The 19251-nt window shown below is 35.4% G+C and overlaps 1 protein-coding gene across 1 annotated transcript in view; it reads right to left on the bottom strand.

Moving 5' to 3' along the window:
- Positions 1-19251, bottom strand: part of LOC136031730 (vesicular glutamate transporter 1-like) — a gene marked incomplete at its 5' end in the record, with an annotated part of 404579 nt that overhangs the window by 195122 nt on the left and 190206 nt on the right.

A 19251-nucleotide genomic window follows, 5' to 3' on the forward strand; every position in this document is an offset into this window, starting at 1 on the left:
TGGATTCCAGTTAGGACTCATGCACGAGTCACAATTTTGCATGTCAGGCCCGAAGGGGGGGGGGACTTCCACAAAATCTCAAAATATTACAAACTCATGCAATGAAAAATTGGATATAACAGAAGTTAATGGGGTTTTGGGTAAAATTCTGCAGTGCTAGTGCTCAAAAAATAGTCGAGTCGAAACTGTTGGCAGTGTCGCAAAAATTACCAATACAATCTAGAGTTTTACGCTTTTTGGCGTTTTTTAATGTTATAATTAAGGAAGATTATTTTAAACAAAGTAATTGGTAAAATTAGGGTTGTAATTGAAGTTTGATCTTAATCTCCGGAAAAAAAACTATCTTGTCATCTTTGTGACATCTATGGTGACAAGATTTCCTCCTTCTCTTTAAAAAAAGCTCGTGCAATGAAAAATTGGAAATAACAGAAGTTAATGGGGTTTTGGGTAAAATTCTGCAGTGCTAGTGCTCAAAAAATAGTCGAGTCGAAACTGTTGGCAGTGTCGCAAAAATTACCAATACAATCTAGAGTTTTACGCTTTTTGGCGTTTTTTAATGTTATAATTAAGGAAGATTATTTTAAACAAAGTAATTGGTAAAATTAGGGTTGTAATTGAAGTTTGATCTTAATCTCCGGAAAAAAAAACTATCTTGTCATCTTTGTGACATCTATGGTGACAAGATTTCCTCCTTCTCTTTAAAAAAAGCTCGTGCAATGAAAAATTGGAAATAACAGAAGTTAATGGGGTTTTGGGTAAAATTCTGCAGTGCTAGTGCTCAAAAAATAGTCGAGTCGAAACTGTTGGCAGTGTCGCAAAAATTACCAATACAATCTAGAGTTTTACGCTTTTTGGCGTTTTTTAATGTTATAATTAAGGAAGATTATTTTAAACAAAGTAATTGGTAAAATTAGGGTTGTAATTGAAGTTTGATCTTAATCTCCGGAAAAAAAACTATCTTGTCATCTTTGTGACATCTATGGTGACAAGATTTCCTCCTTCTCTTTAAAAAAAGCTCGTGCAATGAAAAATTGGAAATAACAGAAGTTAATGGGTTTTTGGGTAAAATTCTGCAGTGCTAGTGCTCAAAAAATAGTCGAGTCGAAACTGGTGGTAGTGTCACAAAAAATTACCAATACCATCTAGACTTTTACGTTTCTTGGCGTTTTTTTAGTGTTATAATTAAGGAAGATTATTATAAACAAAGTAATTGGTAAAATTAGGGTTATAATTAAAGTCCGATCTTAACCTCTGAAAAAAAAACTGTTAAATTTAAAAATATGCTAAAAAAAAAGTAAAAGGGCTAGATGATGGTAGTGTTTTTCTTGACACTAGCTCAGTTTCCACTCATACATGTCACTAATATCCTTTTATTAGTGCCATGATAAAATCGACCACACTCACTGATATCGTATGTTAATAAAAATCAATATGATTTCGTATTACAAACAGTCTAAGATGGTAAAATATAATAATACACACTTAAATTATTGTTCAAATTTATCATAGTTTTTTTTAATCCTCAATAAATAGAGTTTACTCCTCGAATACTTATATGTTTACGTATACTTCCTTATGCATATATATACACTTACATGCATATACTCCAAGCGCATATTCATGTTATTTTAAATGAATTATTTTTTTAATCATTGGACTCACAAATGTTTCTAGCCTATGTTGATGGTTTTCTACTTTTTGGGAATAACAAGCAAGGTCTTTCTTCCATAGTTACAAAAGTTTTGTTTTCTTCAAGAGTAGATGTACCTCTTAGTTTTAATAAGTGAATTTCTAGTGGTGCGCCTCCCCTGATATACCACGGTCTGTGGAGACCCAAATTTTGTCAGTGTACCCTTCAAGACAGAACTTCGAATAGGCACGTTTTACTAGAAATTGTCGACAACTTTGGTTCGACGAGTGAAAATTAACGTTCTATGGAATGATTTAAAACGTTTGTACGAGTTTAACGAATTAATATTCATTCAAGGACAAAACAAAATTGAGAAGAACACTTCAAAGAATGGCTTAATTCTTACAGAATTATTAAAAATGGAATAACCATTCTAGCTGGACTTCTAAGCTCCTATATATCTTCTGATTTTGTTTTATCCTCTTATCAGCTACCTCATGTCTCTCTAATATTGAACGAGTCGGAAGCCAATTTGAACAAGTCCACGAAAATTAAACAGAACAATAAATTCTAGATTGAAGATATGCTGTTGTATGTGATTTTAGTGCACCAATCACCTGAAGAAAGAAAAATATCCTATTGCCAATGAACTTCAGTGAGGAAAAGCTTTTGGGTTGGATCATACTGGCTTGATCACGGACCTTTTTTTATTGGCTTTTGGCTATGGACAAGGCTTGTACATTCAAGCTTTGGCTATTGCCTGTAGAATGGCTTGAGTATGGACACGGCTTGAGTGTGACATTGAATAAATATATATATATATATATATATATATATTATATATATATATATATATATATATATATATATATATATATATATATATATATATATATATATATATATATATAACATATATATAACAACATAACATATTTTATGTATTTGCAGACGAAGATAAATCACTGGCATAAATTAAAAATAAAATCTTCGACCATAGGGAGTCATTTTCCAAGAAACTGCCTAGAATGTGGTGAACTATAAAAAAACTTAATACAGGGTAGAATTGGACCAAATTGAGGGATAGGTGATTTTTACTGTAAGGATAACATGATATGTTAGATCAAAAATGCTCATATTCATAAACAAAATTTTATATTTGGAACTGCTTGAGAGGACAAACAATAATCAGTGGGCAAAATTAGGTTTGGAGAGGTGAAAAGAAGTCTGAAGGGCACAAGTATCTTCCCTCCCTCTTAAAAATAGCAATTTACATCCAGGAAACAGATACTATCATAAGAATGGCTGAAGCATAAGACCTTTAAAACAATCTACGATACAGATCAGGAATGATATAGAAGACGCTAGTACTACTAGATAGTACTAGATACTACTAGATATATTTGAATTGTCGTTGCTAGCTTCTCAGTTCCTAAGTTAATAACCAATCGTCAATTTCCATCTTTTTTTTCTAAAATATTTCCTATCTCCTTTTCAGAAATGCAAAAATGTTCGGAATTATGAGATGTTGTAATCAAAATTGTGTTAGTCTTATCTTGAAGTCTGGATTACACTCTTTCTTGTTTGTAAATAAGAATCAACAACTAATTTTATTAGGTTCTTAATGTTTTTAGGACTTTTAATTTCTATAATGTTTCTCTTCTTTCATTCTCAGAAATAGTTTTAGGTTTGAGTAGTTAATATTAAAATTCTGTTTACTCTATCTTAAGTAGCTCTAGGAAACCTATCTATTGCATTCAGACACCTCTTAATACCACTAGAAAAAGCCAAAATACATATTTTATTTTTTTTTTTTTTTGCTTCAATTGGTTACTAATTCTTATATTTTATGATGGTTTTTCATCTCTTTTTTTTGCTTCTTTCTTTGGATTCTCGTCGAGGGGGCGTTATTTGGGGGGGGGGGAGCTCACCCCAATAATTTGAAGAAAAAATATTATACAGGCCATGCCTCTTGACTATTCGGATTTGAACCCCTCTTGCCCTCACCAATCAAAATGCTGGAGATTCGCCCCCTTATTCTCATATATGTATGTGTCTTCTAATTTGTAATTCGAACAAAAATGAATATAAACAAATTTTGATGCGTTTTTTAAGTTTTTGTACCAACCAAAGGTGAAAATTAGACTTTTTTTTATTTATGCGAAAACTTATACGACCACATATGTCTTTAAAAAATAAGAAAAATAGTCCTAGAAAAGGGGATCAAACCACATTTATCATCCAGCTTTTTTAATTTGTGGTCAGTAAAGATCCTTGCGTAGATTTGTAATTTTAAAATCAATTAATGGTTTTAGCGTGAAAATAAAATCGTAATACAAGTATACATATGTCTTTATGCGTACAGAGTTTCAAACTCAACGAAACCGTCTAAAATTTATGGGGTATTCTCAGAATTTTCATTAAAGACAATAATCTTTTGTTTTGTTCTAGAATTGTAGCGCACGCGTTCGAATAGACGGTCAGAGTAATGCGTTTCCTGTGCTTGGAAATTCTTGTAAAACGTGAAAATTGGGGTATTTTTATCTTACGAATAGATGATCGGATCTTAATGAAATTTGATTTTTTGAAGGAATTCATGTCTCAGAGGTCTTATTTCAAATCCCGACCAGATCTTTTGACATTCGGGGGAGTTGGAGGGGGAAATCTTGGAAAAACACTTGGAGTGGAGGAATCGGGATGAAGCTTGGTGGATAGAATAAACAAATGTCCTTGATACGTGATTGACAGAATCGTACTGGATTCGCTCTCTTTGGGGGAGTTGGGGGGAGGGGTTCAGTGATTTGGCAAGTTCGGTGCTTCTGGACGTGATAGGGCGATAAAAATTGGTTGGCCTGTCATGGAGCTGCTCAATTTGACTTGATAAAGTCGTTTTCCCAGATTCGACCATCTGGGGGGCAAAAGGGAGAGGAAAAATTAGAAAAAATTAGGTATTTATAACTTACGAGTGGGTGATCGGATCTTAATGAATTTTGATATTTAGAAGGACTTTGTGACTCAGAGCTCTTATTTTAAATCTTGACCGGCATTAAGCCTCTTATTTTCCTTTTTAAATCAATCTATTGATTCTTAGAAATTTGTTAGAGCTCATACCATATGATCTCTTGGCTCTTAGCTCTTCTCGCCTCGTCACAAGTGCCATATGAGCTCTTAGCTCTTGTTTTTATAACAATAATTTTACAAGTTAAAAAAAATTTGTTAAATTGTATTTTTATCACTCCCGACCCCATAATTTTGCTGCACGACCCCAGATGGGGTCGCGACCCATAGTTTAAGAAGCCTTGATATAGGACAATAAAATTGAATGAGGAAATGATATGTGATTTTGACAATTAAGAAAGACGACATATTTTAAGCTATAAGAGTAGTCACAAGAACAAGTTTCAGACGTAAATAATTGGAATGTTTGCGTAGACAACCTCTAACCAATAATGCTCCTGACATCCCTGAATAGTTTAATTCTACTTTTTCGTATTTTGACCTAAGATCGGCTATTCTATACTGATTTAATTCAGTGCCTGCTTCAAGCGTCCAGTTGTCACTGCGGTCGTTAGATTTTCAACCAGCAAGGACAAAGTTTTAGCTTTCGAAATGTTAGTAAATTTAGAGGTCGTTTGTGCAAGTGAGGAAAAAATAAGGGCCTTTTTACTGACCCAATACCTGCGGTAGCGCAGTGGATTGGTTTCTGCTTGGCAGTACGAGATTCAATCCTAGCTGCTGAAAAGGAAGGGGATTGTTGGCTAGATATATTCGCATCAAGTATTTAAGGAGGCCGGGTGAGGCGTTCGCGTCAGATCCCACTGTATTTTTTGCATTGAATTATGCGGAACACTCATCATCAAAAGAACTAGGGTTTAATGCGTAACCATTTACATCTGTATGAAATCTTTGGCCACTCAAGAGAGACTTCTTTTACAGTTAAAAAAAAAAAAAAACAGTTCTTTTACATGTCATGTAAAATGAACAGATTGCTTCATATATGAGTTGGACTGCACATTATTAAAACCCTTGCTGTTTACGTTAAAGTTTGAAATTGTGTTCTAGTTCTTTAAGAACGACAGATTAAACAAAATTTCTGTTAACTTTGAATAAAAAATATTGTTAACGCTTTCTAAACTTGGGTGTTAAAAAGGGTGAGGACCTGAAGAGGGGGAAGTCCCCCGCTCATACAGGGGATAATCGAACTTTGATTTATTTTTAATTCTGTTCCTTATTTTCATTTGAAAAAGATTTGTTTTTTGTATAGTTTCTGATCGCTTTTCAAAATCCCAGGCTGATCGCGAGATCACCCTTATATACCACCCAATGCTTGCTGTTAAATTGTGTATATTGATTGGCGACTAAAGTGATTGAATAAATTGGAAAAATAAAATAGAATTGTGAAAAAATTAGCTTGAATTTGAATCTGTATTTAATTCGCGAACGAAAAACAAGAATTGGTGAGAGATTTATGAGGCTCGTAAATTTTTTTGGATGACTTTAAACTTCATGGATTTTATTTCATCGTAATTATCATAAAAGTTGATTCTTTTCGGAGATATGTTACTATCAAAACTTCTTTCTTAAAGATTCTGGCTATTGCAAGCACAAGTCTCACTTTACTGACGATTTTTTGCCGCACGGCTGTTTGAAATATAGACAAAAAACCCAATATTTCTAATTAAACGTCGATAAAAATCCTGGTAGCACACCCCACCCCTTCCCATCTGTGAATAGTCCTGGCATTACCTAAGATGCTCCTCAACCGCTTTACCTGGTGTGTCATAAAGAAGATGGGAATCATATTTTAAGTTACAAGAAAAATATTTTTCTGCAACAAAAAGGGAGTTATCACCCTGCTTTACGTATGTTCGAAGTAAGGATTGATCAAAGTGACGGAAGAGTAGATAATAATAAATAGTTTCTCCTCTCCAGGCTCTTTTTACTTTATTTTAATGCTCACGGAAAGTTGGGAAATTTTGATACAAAAACGAACATCGAAAACAAGAAGAACAATAGGGAAATCTTTTCGCAAGACAGTGGGAATTCTAATATGAATGAATATTTCAACCCTACTTACAAGGACCGTCCTAAGTAAAACATAAATATATAAAAGAAAACAGACTTACAATAACATACAACCATTAAAACTGAAAAAAGATTTAAAAACATTCCCTGTATCCTTACTTCAGCGAAGTAAAATTTTCATTGTAGTTTTAATGGCCGTATGTTATTACAAATTTCTTTTCTTTGATATATTTATGTTTTTCCCTTGGACCATAGGATCGAAATATTCATTCAAATTTGAATTTCTACTGTCTTGCGAAAATATTTCCTAATTGTTCTTCTTGTTTATGATTGAAAGGCACTGTGGTCATCATCGCTATTTATACAAAAAGTCTTTTTTTAGGCCTCAGGCATGCCGTCCCCCCACCTACACATCATCCACCAACTCTTCTTTGTAATAGCTGATGCGAAATTACAAATCACTATGCATAATTTTATCAAATATTAAGTGATCAACTAGGTTAAGTGAAGCTTTAATAAAAAGGTCTAATAACCATAGTATTAGTAGTAGTATGCATATACTGTCTCTTGGCCAATCTGTCTTCCCCCTAAGAATTTTCTGAAAATTCAAACTTATTTCGTAATTCATCCTTGAGATTCGCCTTTTTGACAAGCATGCATTCTTTATTCTAGAGGTAAAAAGGTCAATTCTTCTCCCTTTTTACCTTTACCATACACATAGCGTATTTTAATTTAGTTGAACTTCCTCCTCAATGCTCTCTTAAGGATGAAAGTAGTAGGATAGTAGGATGATCGTAAGGGTGACAGTAGTAGTATTAGTAATAAAAGTACTGTACTAGTAGTAGTAGCAGTAACTGCATATTGGTTTCGGTTAGTTGAACAGTCCCCTCATGATGCCCTGAAAGTCTCAGCTTTATACAGTAAGCCGTTCCTAAGATATTGCTGCTACGCCCTTTTGACAATCTGTGTGCACATAGTATATTTTAAAGTAGTTGAACCTTCACCTCAACATTTTCTCAAATATCCACCTACTTATCCTCAGCTTTAGTAGCAGTCACTATAGAAGCAGTAATTGTAATAGTAGTAGTAGTAGTAGTGTGCAAATATTGCCGTTTTGGTCAATTCAACATCCCCCTTCCTCCTTATTCCTTGCAAGTTCCAACTTAATCCCATAGTAGTGTTGCCAACATCGGTACAATTGTTCCACTTTAGTACATTTCACCTCTAATGGTGCATTCTGGTACAATCACTAATTTCCTGGTACATTTTTATAAAATGTGGTACAATAAGATTTGACTGGACGTAGCGAGCGGCGGGAATTGTAGTTTTTTTTTCACTTCTAGAGTTTTAAATTTTCCTTCACACATTTATAAGTGCCTGTTGTAGGCCTCTTGCGGTCATAATATAGCGTGAAGCAGCACAGCACTGGAGCAAATTATCCGCATATAAAGGAGCAATATGGTTCATACGCTAAACCTCAAGGCTATAATTGTGGGAGCCATGGGTTGCCTGGAAAAATTTGTTGGAATGAGAAACTCAACTGTAAATTTGTTACATAACTCGCTGCGTTTTGTGTAAAATTGTCTTATCAGGCGATAGCTTCCATATTAGGTGCCATTTGAGCAATCCTACAAATGAAAAAAGTTTCTTTGACTGTGCAGTTTCCACAGACCAGTTTAATACGGATATTCTGGAAGCAAACGAGGACAGGCTTTTGAATAACCAGAAAATCAGACGAGCGGAATTAATTTTTAGTGTGTTTTACTTTAGTGAGCATCACTAAGCAGCTTCCTGAAACATTGAAGAGGGATTTTCCTGCCTGAAATTGCAAAAGGAGTTCAGTGTGGTCGCAAAGAACCACGAACGTGATAAATTTGATAATTGGAAAAGTTGCATTTGATGACTTGTACCGCCACATAAAAAAAAAAAAAACTGTTTTTCTATAACAATCGACGAGAGCAGGCCTACTAATGTGAGTGATGATAAAAGCTTAGTGGTTGTAGTTCGTCACGTCGATAAAATGAAGGAATATCAGAGTGGTGGATGGAAGGAAGTTCGTAAAGACTCATTCTTGAAGTTGATTGAAGTACAGCAGTACACGTTTGGAGATCTACACACAGCGGTAACAAACCTTTTGTACAAAGAAATTGCAGTGCCAAAGCAGAATCTGGTCGGTTTTGCATCAGACAATGTATCTGTCATGATGGGAGGATAAGGGTGTGTGCAAGCAAAACTTTCGCTCGACTTACCAAACCTATTTGTCCTCGGGTGCACATGCCACTCAATCCATTTGTGTGCTTCTGCAGCAAGTCAGGCGCGACCTGAAGAAATCGAAGAATTCTATCAGGACATCTATAATTACATTACCAAATGCCCCAAAAGGGCTGGAGAGTTCATCGAAATGTAGAAATTCATGAAGGTTGACGATCATAGGATTCTACACCATGTTACAACTTGGGGGCTCTCCCGATTCCCAGTAGTTCCTAAACCAGTCACAACGTAGGCAATATTGCTCCTAAACCAATGAGAATGTTTAAGGCCGTGATTAAGTGAACTTGAAAACATCGAGCTTCAAAATTGAAGTTAGGTTAGCCTTCTGTCTTTTAATTCTCTAGAGACCGTTGGTTGTCAAAACTTCAAATAGTACCAATTATCAAGTCTTGTGAGAGGTTTTGATAGACAGCTTCCTTTGGTGAGATGCTTCAGCCGAGGAATAGTAATATATTTGGCTGGGTCTTGCAAAGCTTGGTTACCGACCAAGGGAGAAGAGAAAATGAGCAAAAGAGCACTATCATTCTCAAATACAAAATGCCCATGTATATAAAACTGGGACGGCATGCACAGAGTGCATTGGAAAATTTATTGTTTTTTTTCCACTTTTTTTTCCTAGGAATAGACTAATTAAAATACCTCAGTTGATTAATTCGAAACTAAACACCAAACTTAGTTGAAAGCTTTCTTCGAGGGTTCTCAGAAAACCAAAGTTTTCTTACGAATTGAATTGAAAAAAAAAAAATAACTGAAAGTAAGGAGTGACATTAAAACTTAAAACGAACAGAAATTACTTCGTATATGAAAGGGACTGCTTCCTCGTGAACGCCCCGCTCTTTACGCTAAAGTTTTTTACTGTTTTAAAAATAGAGTTAAGAGAAAGAGTCGGACTTTAGCGTGAAGAGCGGGGCGCTGATGAGGAAGCAGCCCCTTTCATTTTGAACTAATTTCTGTTCGTTTTATGTTTTAATGTCACTCCTTACTTTAAGTTAAAAAACACTTGTTTTTATTTAATTTAATTTCTGAACGTTTTCGAATCAATGCATGTTTTGATTTATGCTCTCCGCAGATGAATAATTAAAACGAAATTTGCGTATTTTTTTTATTTTTTTTGGCTAAATGGTTTTTTCATAGTTTTGATCGAATGATCTTGAGGAAAAAAGAAGAAGCGCGGATAGAGGTCTAGTTGCCCTCCGATTTTTTGGTTACTTAAAAAGGCAACTAGAACTTTCATTTTTTTATGAACGTTTTTATTAGTAAAATTATTAGTAAAAATAAATTTTATTAGTTAAAGATATACGCAACTTAAAAATTACCTTACGTAAAGAAACTTCTGTATTCTAATATTTTTATTACATATATGAGGGGGTTCACCCCCTCGTCAGTACCTCACTCTTCAAGCTAAAGCTTAAATTTTGTCCCAGTTTCTTAAGAATGACCCCTGAATAACAAAAGCCGTAGAATAAATAGTTGAAATTTCTAAAAATACTTTAGCGTAAAGAGCGAGGTATTAGGAGGAAGAGAGCCCCTCATATGTGTAATAATTTCTGTTCCTTTTAACAGAAATTATTCTGGAATATTTACAGGAATTAATATTTACAGGAAAATAATAGCAGGAATATTCTGTTCCTTACAGTTGAAAAACTTTGTCATATTTATTTTTTCATTGTTTTTTTTTTAAATAATGCAAGAAAATCCTGCACTCCCTTCATGAAAATTTTCTTCCCCCATGACAAATTCATCCATGAAAAGTTCCCCCGACATTTCCCTCTCTTCTCAACCCCTGCCCCCAACCAAATGAAAACGCCCCAGAAAACGTCTGTACACTTCCCAATAACCATTACTATATGTAAGCACTGGTCAGTGTTAGTAACTTGTAGCCCCTCCCACGGGGCCTTTGGGGGAGTAGGTCATCCCAAAAGGCATAGTTGTAAGGATTTTCAACTACGCTGAATAAAATGGCTATCTCAGAATTTTGATCCAGTGACTTTGGGAAAATAATTAGCGTGCGACGGGGGCCTAGGTGCCCTCCGATTTTTTTTGGTCAATTAAAAAGGGCACTATAACTTTTCATTTCCGTTAGAATGAACCCTCTCGCAATATTCTAGGACCACTGGGTCGATACGATCACCCCTGAAAAAAAAAAACAAAAAAAACAAACAAATAAACACGCATCCGTGATCTGCCTTCTGACAAAAAAACACAAAATTCCACATTTTTAAACAGTTCGTGGTAACGAGCTGTAGTAAGTAGCGACCAGGCTAAATAGTAACCAAAACTCTAAAAAAAATGGAATTTTGATACCAATAGTTATATAAAAAGAATGGCATTTTAATGCTGATTTTAAATATATAAGTTTCATCAAGATTAGTCTTACCCATCAAAAGTTACGAGCCTGAAAAAATTTGCCTCATTTTAGAAAATAGGGGGAACCACCCCCTAAAAGTCATACGATCTTAACAAAAACCACACGTCAGATTCAGCGTATCAGAGAACCTAGTTGTGGAAGTTTCAAGCCCCAATCTATAAAAACGTGGAATTTCGCATATTTGGCCAGAACACAAATCACGGATGCGTGTTTATTTGTTTTTTTCCCAGGGGTGATCGTATCGACTCAGTGGTCCCATAATGTCGCAAAAGGGCTCATTCTAACGGAAATGATAATTTCTAATACCCTGTTTAAGTGACCAAAAATTGGAGGGCACCTAGGCCCCCTCCTACGGTCATTTTTCCCCAAATTCACCGGATCCAAATCCTGAGATAGCCATTTTATTCACCACAGTCGAAAAACCCAATAACTATGTCTTTGGGGACAACTTATTCCCCCGCAGTCCCCGTGGGAGGGGCTGCAAGTTACAATCTTTGACCTGTGTGTACATATAGTAATGGATACTAAGAAGTGTACATACGTTTTCAGGGGGATTTTTTTTGGTTTGGGGGGGATGTTTGAGGGGGAGGGTTACCGGGGAGGATTTTTCCATGGACGAACTTCTCATGGGGGAAGAGACTTTCAATGGAGGGGGCTCAGGATTTTCTAGCATTGTTTAGAAAAAAACAATGAAAAAATAAACAAGTCTTTTTCTACTGAAAGTAAGAAGCAGCATTAAAACTTAAAACGAACAGAAATTATTACGCATCTGAGGGGTCTACCTCCTCGTAATACCTCGCTCTTTACGCTAAAGCAGTTTTAGTAATTTCAACTATTTATTCTACGGCCTTTGTGATTCAGGGGTCATTCTTAAGGAATTGGGACAAAATTTAAGCTTTAATATCAAGAGCGAGGTATCGACGATGGGTGAGCCCCCTCATATACGCAATAAAAACATACGAATATTGAAGTTCGCTACGTAATTTAATTCGTAAGTTACGTGTATTTTTTACTTATGAAAACGTTCGTAAAAATTAAAAAGTTATAGTTGCCTTTTTAAGTAATCGAAAAATAGGAGGGCAGCTAGGTCTCCTCCCTCGCTCCTTTTTTTCTCAAAATCTTCCGATTAAAACTGTGAAAAAGCCATTTAGCCCCAAAAAATTTATATGCAAATTTCGTTTTAATTATTCATGTGTGGAGAGCCAAGATCAATCCATGCATTAATTCAAAGACGTCCAGAAATTAAACAAAAAAAACGAGTTTTTTTAAATGAAAGTAAGGAGCGACATTAAAACTTAAAACGAACAGAAATTACTCCGTATATGAAAGGGGCTTTTCCTCCTCAACGCCCCGCTCTTTACGCTAAAGTTTGACTCTTTCTCTTAACTCTACATTTTAAAACAGTAAAAAACCTTAGCGTAAAGAGCGGGGCGTTGAGGAAAAAAGCCCCTTTCATATACGGAGTAATTTCTGATCGTTTTAAGTTTTAATGTCGCTCCTTACTTTCACTTAAAAAAACTTCTTTTTTGTTTAATTGTAGATAGGAGCTTGAAACTACAATAGGATTCTCTGATACGCTGAATCTGGTGGTGTAAATTTCGTTAAGGTTCTATGATTTTTACGGGTTGTTTCCTCCTCACCTGTGCTTCCAAACTTAAGTCTCTAGCCGGCAATCCTTCAATTCGTCGCAATCCAAGTTTCTACCACCAGTCACGACCCGGTAGGGCAACGGGGAGGAAGCTACGGGGTTCTGCTCCGCCTCAAGGTTTGTCGCTTGACCTAAATCTCTTGACTTGTCTAGTTCTTCACCGTACCGCATTATCAGGTATTTTGGATATTTACATCTACCAAGCTCCAAATACTTTTTACAAAGGCGCTGTCTATGTGTGGTAACACTTTTAAGATGTATATCTCGCTTTGATTTAATTTTCCCCGTGATTTCGGCTTTGTGTGCACAACTTTACTGAAGGCTCCTGACTATTTCTCATTTCTAGGTTTCTTCATTGCATTGAAATAATTTATGAAAATTTCACACTCTATTAACAAGCAGCTGATTATACCAGCTTGTCATTTTGGTCTCTGGGGGGTATTATCGGCGATCTGAAAAGATTCTTTCTGGAAACCGACTTGTAAAAATTTCAGGTAGCTGAAAATATTCTAGGGGACCGTTAGAAAACAGGAAAATAAATCGAAAAATGGTTCCAATCATCTTACAGGTTATTGTCTTCTGCTCATGATAGTACCGATTTTGTTCTAAAAGCAATATCCTTTATCGAGTACACTTGTGAAAAAGACCTAGACATTTTCTAAGATTTCTAAGCAATAAGAGGAAATAGAGCAAAATCCTTTCAAACATTTTGTAGCATCTTCAAGAAGCTATGGCCTGATATTAAAAGCGGCATCTTCCGCCAATGAATGCTTGAGTACTTTTTAAATAAAAATTTTCAATTTAACATGGGATTTTTGAGTTCCATCAGTTCACTTAATCACGGCCTTAATACTTTTGTGTCGGAGTGAAAGCTTTAAAGAACGGAACAAGCCAGCCAAATCCACTACTATTCTGGAAAAATTGCTGTCACGAATCTTCAAAGTCTATTTTGCTTTCCTAGTATACGTATTACTATTTGTTACAGACCTGCATTGACAATTCCAGTCGGAGGAGGCACAAATTCACATTCTCTACAATCAGGCTAGTGAATTGTACAAAGCAATTGTCAGTCATTTTTTGAAGCCGTCGTACCTGGAGAAACCAGAAGTATCTCTGATACAGCTCGGGGACCCACAGCATTTCCAAGATATGAAAGAAGTAGATTGTGGCAGTAGTGTAGAGGTCCTGTTTATCAACAAAAAGATTTCGTTATCAGCTGCAACTGCTTTCAAGACAACATGCACAAAATACATGATAGAACCAAGCAACAAAATAAGGAAAAGGTTTTTCAGTTCGAAGTACACATCTGCTAAAAACCAGGAATTGGCTAGAACCAAAGATAGCAATGACTCCCGACCATGGGAACTTGAGCACCACTATTCGCCCAGTTTCTAAATTTGGCAAAGGAAAGTGATATGGAACATCTTGCCAAGTAATGGGAACATTTGCCATTTTGGTCTGATCTCAAGAAATATGTGGACTCTGACCTGGTTAATTTCTGGTGTAAAGCTGTTGAACGGTGTGGTAGTCCTCCAAAAAAAAGTTCTCCGTTCTTGGGTGAATTAATAATGAAAATGCTGATCCAAACTCATTCGTCTGCTTATGCTGAGAGGACTTTTTCTGCTGTCAATCTCAATAAGACCAAGTTGGGAAACAAACTCAGCTTCACCACCCTAAATGCTTTTCTGGGTGCTAAGTGAGTTGTTACCAAGGACTGGAAGCCCCCAATGAGGATGGTGACACACCCTAACTGGAGAAGTGTTGGAAGAGGATATAAGAAATCTGCTGCTGCAAGTGACGTTACAGTTTCTTACTTGGATGATGACCTTTAGTGCCATATAGGCTTTTGATTGCTGTTTATGTCTGCCTGTTGGTCTCTCCGTGTTTTATTTGCAGTTCTCGTTTTACGTTTTTTAGTTATTTTTATCTGGAATAAGTCAAAGTTCCTCAAATGTACTGAATTGGTTATGTTTTGTATGCTATACTTAAATTTGAGCCTATATTTGGAAATGTCAGTTCAGTTTTTAAGATAAGAAGCTAAGGTTGTTGATTGTTCGTCATTGAATAGAAACTCTGCTATTTGCAGGAGTGACGCCAATATGGTCTCCGCAGGGGAAAAGAGATCTCCCAAATATCTTTGAAAGAAGATATTTGATACTTTGTTCTCTTTACTGTAATGTACTTTTCCGATCGTCCGCGTGTTGCGCGTAGTGCAAAAAATTTGCGTTTTGCACATCACGAAAAAATAGAAATAGTACGATTTCTTGATGAGTGGTACAATTTTAGGGCGTTTTGTGGTACTTTTTCTTCTCTAGTGTTGGCAACACTATGTCATAGGTCATTCCTGAGTTACGCCTTCTTGATGACTTGTATGCACATACCGTGTTTTGATTTAGTTCAACATTCCCCTCAACATTAACTGAAAACTTGACCTGAATGCCCCTGGTCTTCTTAGACACTAAACGTTAAACCTACCTCGCTTTCCCAGTAGTGAATACTATATATAAATATTAGGCGAATTGCATAGCTTACAGCTCTTGCCCCGAGGACTGTGGTTGTTTAAAATCCTCAGAGGAATAGCTATTAGACCTTTCGACTATGTTGAACAAACTCGCTGTCAAAATTTGATTGGAAATATTTGGGGAATTTGGAGGAGCTTTAGAAGAGGGCTGGTTTCCCTCCAGTCACTTTTGACTCAGAAAGGGCACTATAACTTTCAATTTTCGATCGAATGAGCTCCTTTTGAAGTTTTTAAGACAACTCCTTTTGTACCAAGTGCCACGGTGAAAAAAAGATAATATACTAGCAATTACACTTAGCTCTTTACTTAGGCAGCGCTGTTGCACTGCCTATTATTCCGAATGTATAAGATTTGTCCTATTTAATGTTGTCCGTCAAAAGCTATGAGTCAGAGAAAATTTCCTCATTTTCAGAAAAGGGGTAGGGAACATCCCCAAAAAGTTAAGCGAACCTGATGAAAATCACACCATCACGTTCAGCCTATCAGAAAACCCGGATGTAGAGGTTCCAACTCCTATCCAAAAAAGGAGAAATTTTACATTTCATGCCAGACGAAAGATCATGGATGCCTCTAATTTTTTTTTTCTTTCCATGAATGTTTGTAACGAAGCAATGGTCCTAAGATATTGGAAGAGGGCTCATTCGAACGGTATATAAGAAAATATACCCACAATTTTGGAGAGGAACTGGAGGCCTCCCACGCCTCTTTACCCCAGAGATCCGATCAAAATTGTTCGGTAGCTATTTGGCTCAACATAGTTGAATAAGTCGAAGTTTTACATTTTAAAGGTCAAATTTCCAATATATTCGGCATTTTTCGAAATTTTCAAAAAAGCCAGAACATTATCGATAAAATCTTATAAAATAGACAGTCAGATTAGCCGAAGGATTATTTGCCCGAATTTCCAAATAACTGTATTCATCATTGCTATTTTGAAGAGTGATACAGACTAATCATACAAGCTTCTGATAGCCATCAAAATTGTTTGATTGACAAGGGAATTGCCGCAATAAGTGACTATTACTTCTAATTTATTCTGTGTCTGAACCTTGAGCCAGATACCCAGCATATTTTATATTATATTTGCCAACTTATTGAATATTTTAGCTAATATCTAAGAACATCTCCAGCAGTGAAAAGTGGCATTATGTCCGGCACAAAAAGATGCGGGAAATCAGAAAATTCTAGCAATGATCACTAAATTGTTCAAAATTTATTTAACAACAAAGCTATCTTATAATTAGTTTAATTAAACTTTTGAGTCGTAAAACAATGAGTCGTAACAAAGATCATGGTGAGAAAAAAAAGTAAAAAATAAGGAAATTCTTACAATAATCACTAAAAGTGTATACATAGTGATCACATACCTATCATGGTTGGAGCATGAGACGAGACCTAGTAATATTTAGGTTTCTAAAAGGGAGCATCATCAATAACAAACTCTTGAATCTTGACCATAGTAAACGAAAATTCATAAGTGTGTTTTTAAATATAAAAAAAACTGTCAAGTGAAGAAGAGTCACTATTAGAAACTAGTTGAGGGGTGGAAAACTAACTGGTTACTAGTTAGTTAACTAGAAACTAGTTAGGGGTGGAAGAAACTAGATACATTTATGAAGAAAAAAACAACTAAAAGTCCTACAAAAATGGTGACTGATCAAAATGAAAACAGCACCATCGGAATGACCATAGTCGAAAATCCTATATAGGAGAATTAGATTCACCTATCTGGAGCAACAAGGAAAAGCATTTCTCTCATTGAAAGCAGTGATGTGTCTCCAAATTAATCGTAATTTTAGTCGCTACTAGTGGGGCATTGAAACATTACAAGGAGATGTTTAAACGGCTCATTTTAAAGCCAATTTTTTATTTGTATTTGCTTTTTATTATTAAATTAAATTATAAAACGTTTTCCACTAAACAAGTTTTTCAAAGAAAAGTAAAGAGCTCAATTAAGCCAAGAATGAGTAAAAATAAAGACAAATAATCTGCCAAGCTTAAAATTACCACAGATCTCTATCAATGCATAAATGAAACTCAAGGGGTACAGAAATTACCTTTTCTTTCCTTTACCGTCAATTTGTGCTTTATTAATATAAAAAAAATCCATAAGACAATTTCTCAAAGAAAAGTAAAAAGCTTTAATAATCCAAGAATGAGCAAAAATAGAGTCAAATAATCTTTTAGTGTAAAACTACCATAAATCACTATCAATAAATAAATGAAACTAGAAACGAACAGAAATTACAATAAATACCCGAGTCAAACTCAGAACGAGGAAAAATTAACTTAAGTAGGGCTTACAACCTCCATGGCTTCTCAAGACGAGAACAGAATTTGCGCTTTACTGAAAGAAAATACCTTTGATATGTTTTCACCTTTTTTTCCTTCATAAATAAAAAATTATCGAATCCTCAAGGAAGAAATGCCCGTATAGTATGTCAATTTAACTGGCAAATCGCGGTCCATTGTTTTTAACTTTTTCTGTGAGTCTTTTAGAATATTCGCACAGACGAACTGGTACTTTATAATTTTAGCAAACATCGTGAATTGGACTATTTATATTTTGTAATATAATCTGTATCAGTCTAGGATATCATAGCCTAGAACTATTATCTGAACATGCCTTCCTTTTAAGAGCCCTAGCTGCCGGATCAATACCGAGATGGTTCTGTTTTGTAATAAATTATCTGGAAGTTCAGTGAGTAGTTTTACAAGAAACAAGGTACTTAATATGGTCCAAACATCAGACTGTCCTTCTAGCCAAGAAAACACCCACTCTCGCTATTTTTGATCAGTGCGCTTGAAAAGTGTGAAAATTTAGGTGTGGACATTTTGAGCATTGGACATTGAAGTTTGGACGTTGAAATTGAAGAATCCACGAGACATTAGATTTTGTGAGTAAAATACCATATCTGTTATAGCTTTTCTCTGTACGTTCTATATAGTGTCAATTGGGTACCAGGTTTTTGATAGAACGAAAGCTTGGCTTTTCATAGATTTATGAATTTTGACTGTTAGTTTAGCCATTTCTCTAATATTAATGACCAAATATAAACAGGAATATCTATATGTGGGGTGATAATTCATTCTTTCTTTTTTTTTTCTTCAGTTATTTTTTAGTCTTCAATAGGTGTGAATGAAAGCATGGCTTTTCCTAGATATACACATTGTACTCAAGATCGCCCCCCTCTCTCATAGAAAAACATACTAAAACCACACAGTCCCGGAATAATTAAATTTTTCCAACAATAGAGATGTAGCAACTTTCGATAAGTTTTCATTAACCATTGAAGGTTCAGTGGTGCAACTGCCATCTGCCACGCGGGTGGTTCCCACATGGTACATTTTTAGAATTATTTCAGGATTGATGTAGTTATTATTTAAAGCTAAAATATTGTTTTAATATAGTTAGGAGGGAAGGAATAGGCTAAGATGTCAAATATGGGCCTAGACCATCTGCGAACATTTGCTTTTCTTACATTGGCTTTAGTTGGTACTTGAGCTAACTGTTATCTCCCAAGAAATAATTGCAAATGCCATATGAGGAATGTTTCTTTATCTAAACGTTAATGATGCAAAATGGGCAAACACATGGTCAAAATTTATGCAAAGGCAAGTTTTCTTTGAAAATTATAAAGTAACTGAAGAGAAAAGCAAATAAAACATATTTACTAGAAAAGAGAAAATACGAATTCCTTAGGACTGTTTTTCAAAGCGCCCAAGTGCACTGGTCGAAAATAGCGAGATAAAGATGTTACGTCAATGACATGTGAACCACATTCACT

This window comes from Artemia franciscana, chromosome 10, assembly GCF_032884065.1.
Source record: "Artemia franciscana chromosome 10, ASM3288406v1, whole genome shotgun sequence".
NCBI lineage: Eukaryota > Metazoa > Arthropoda > Branchiopoda > Anostraca > Artemiidae > Artemia > Artemia franciscana.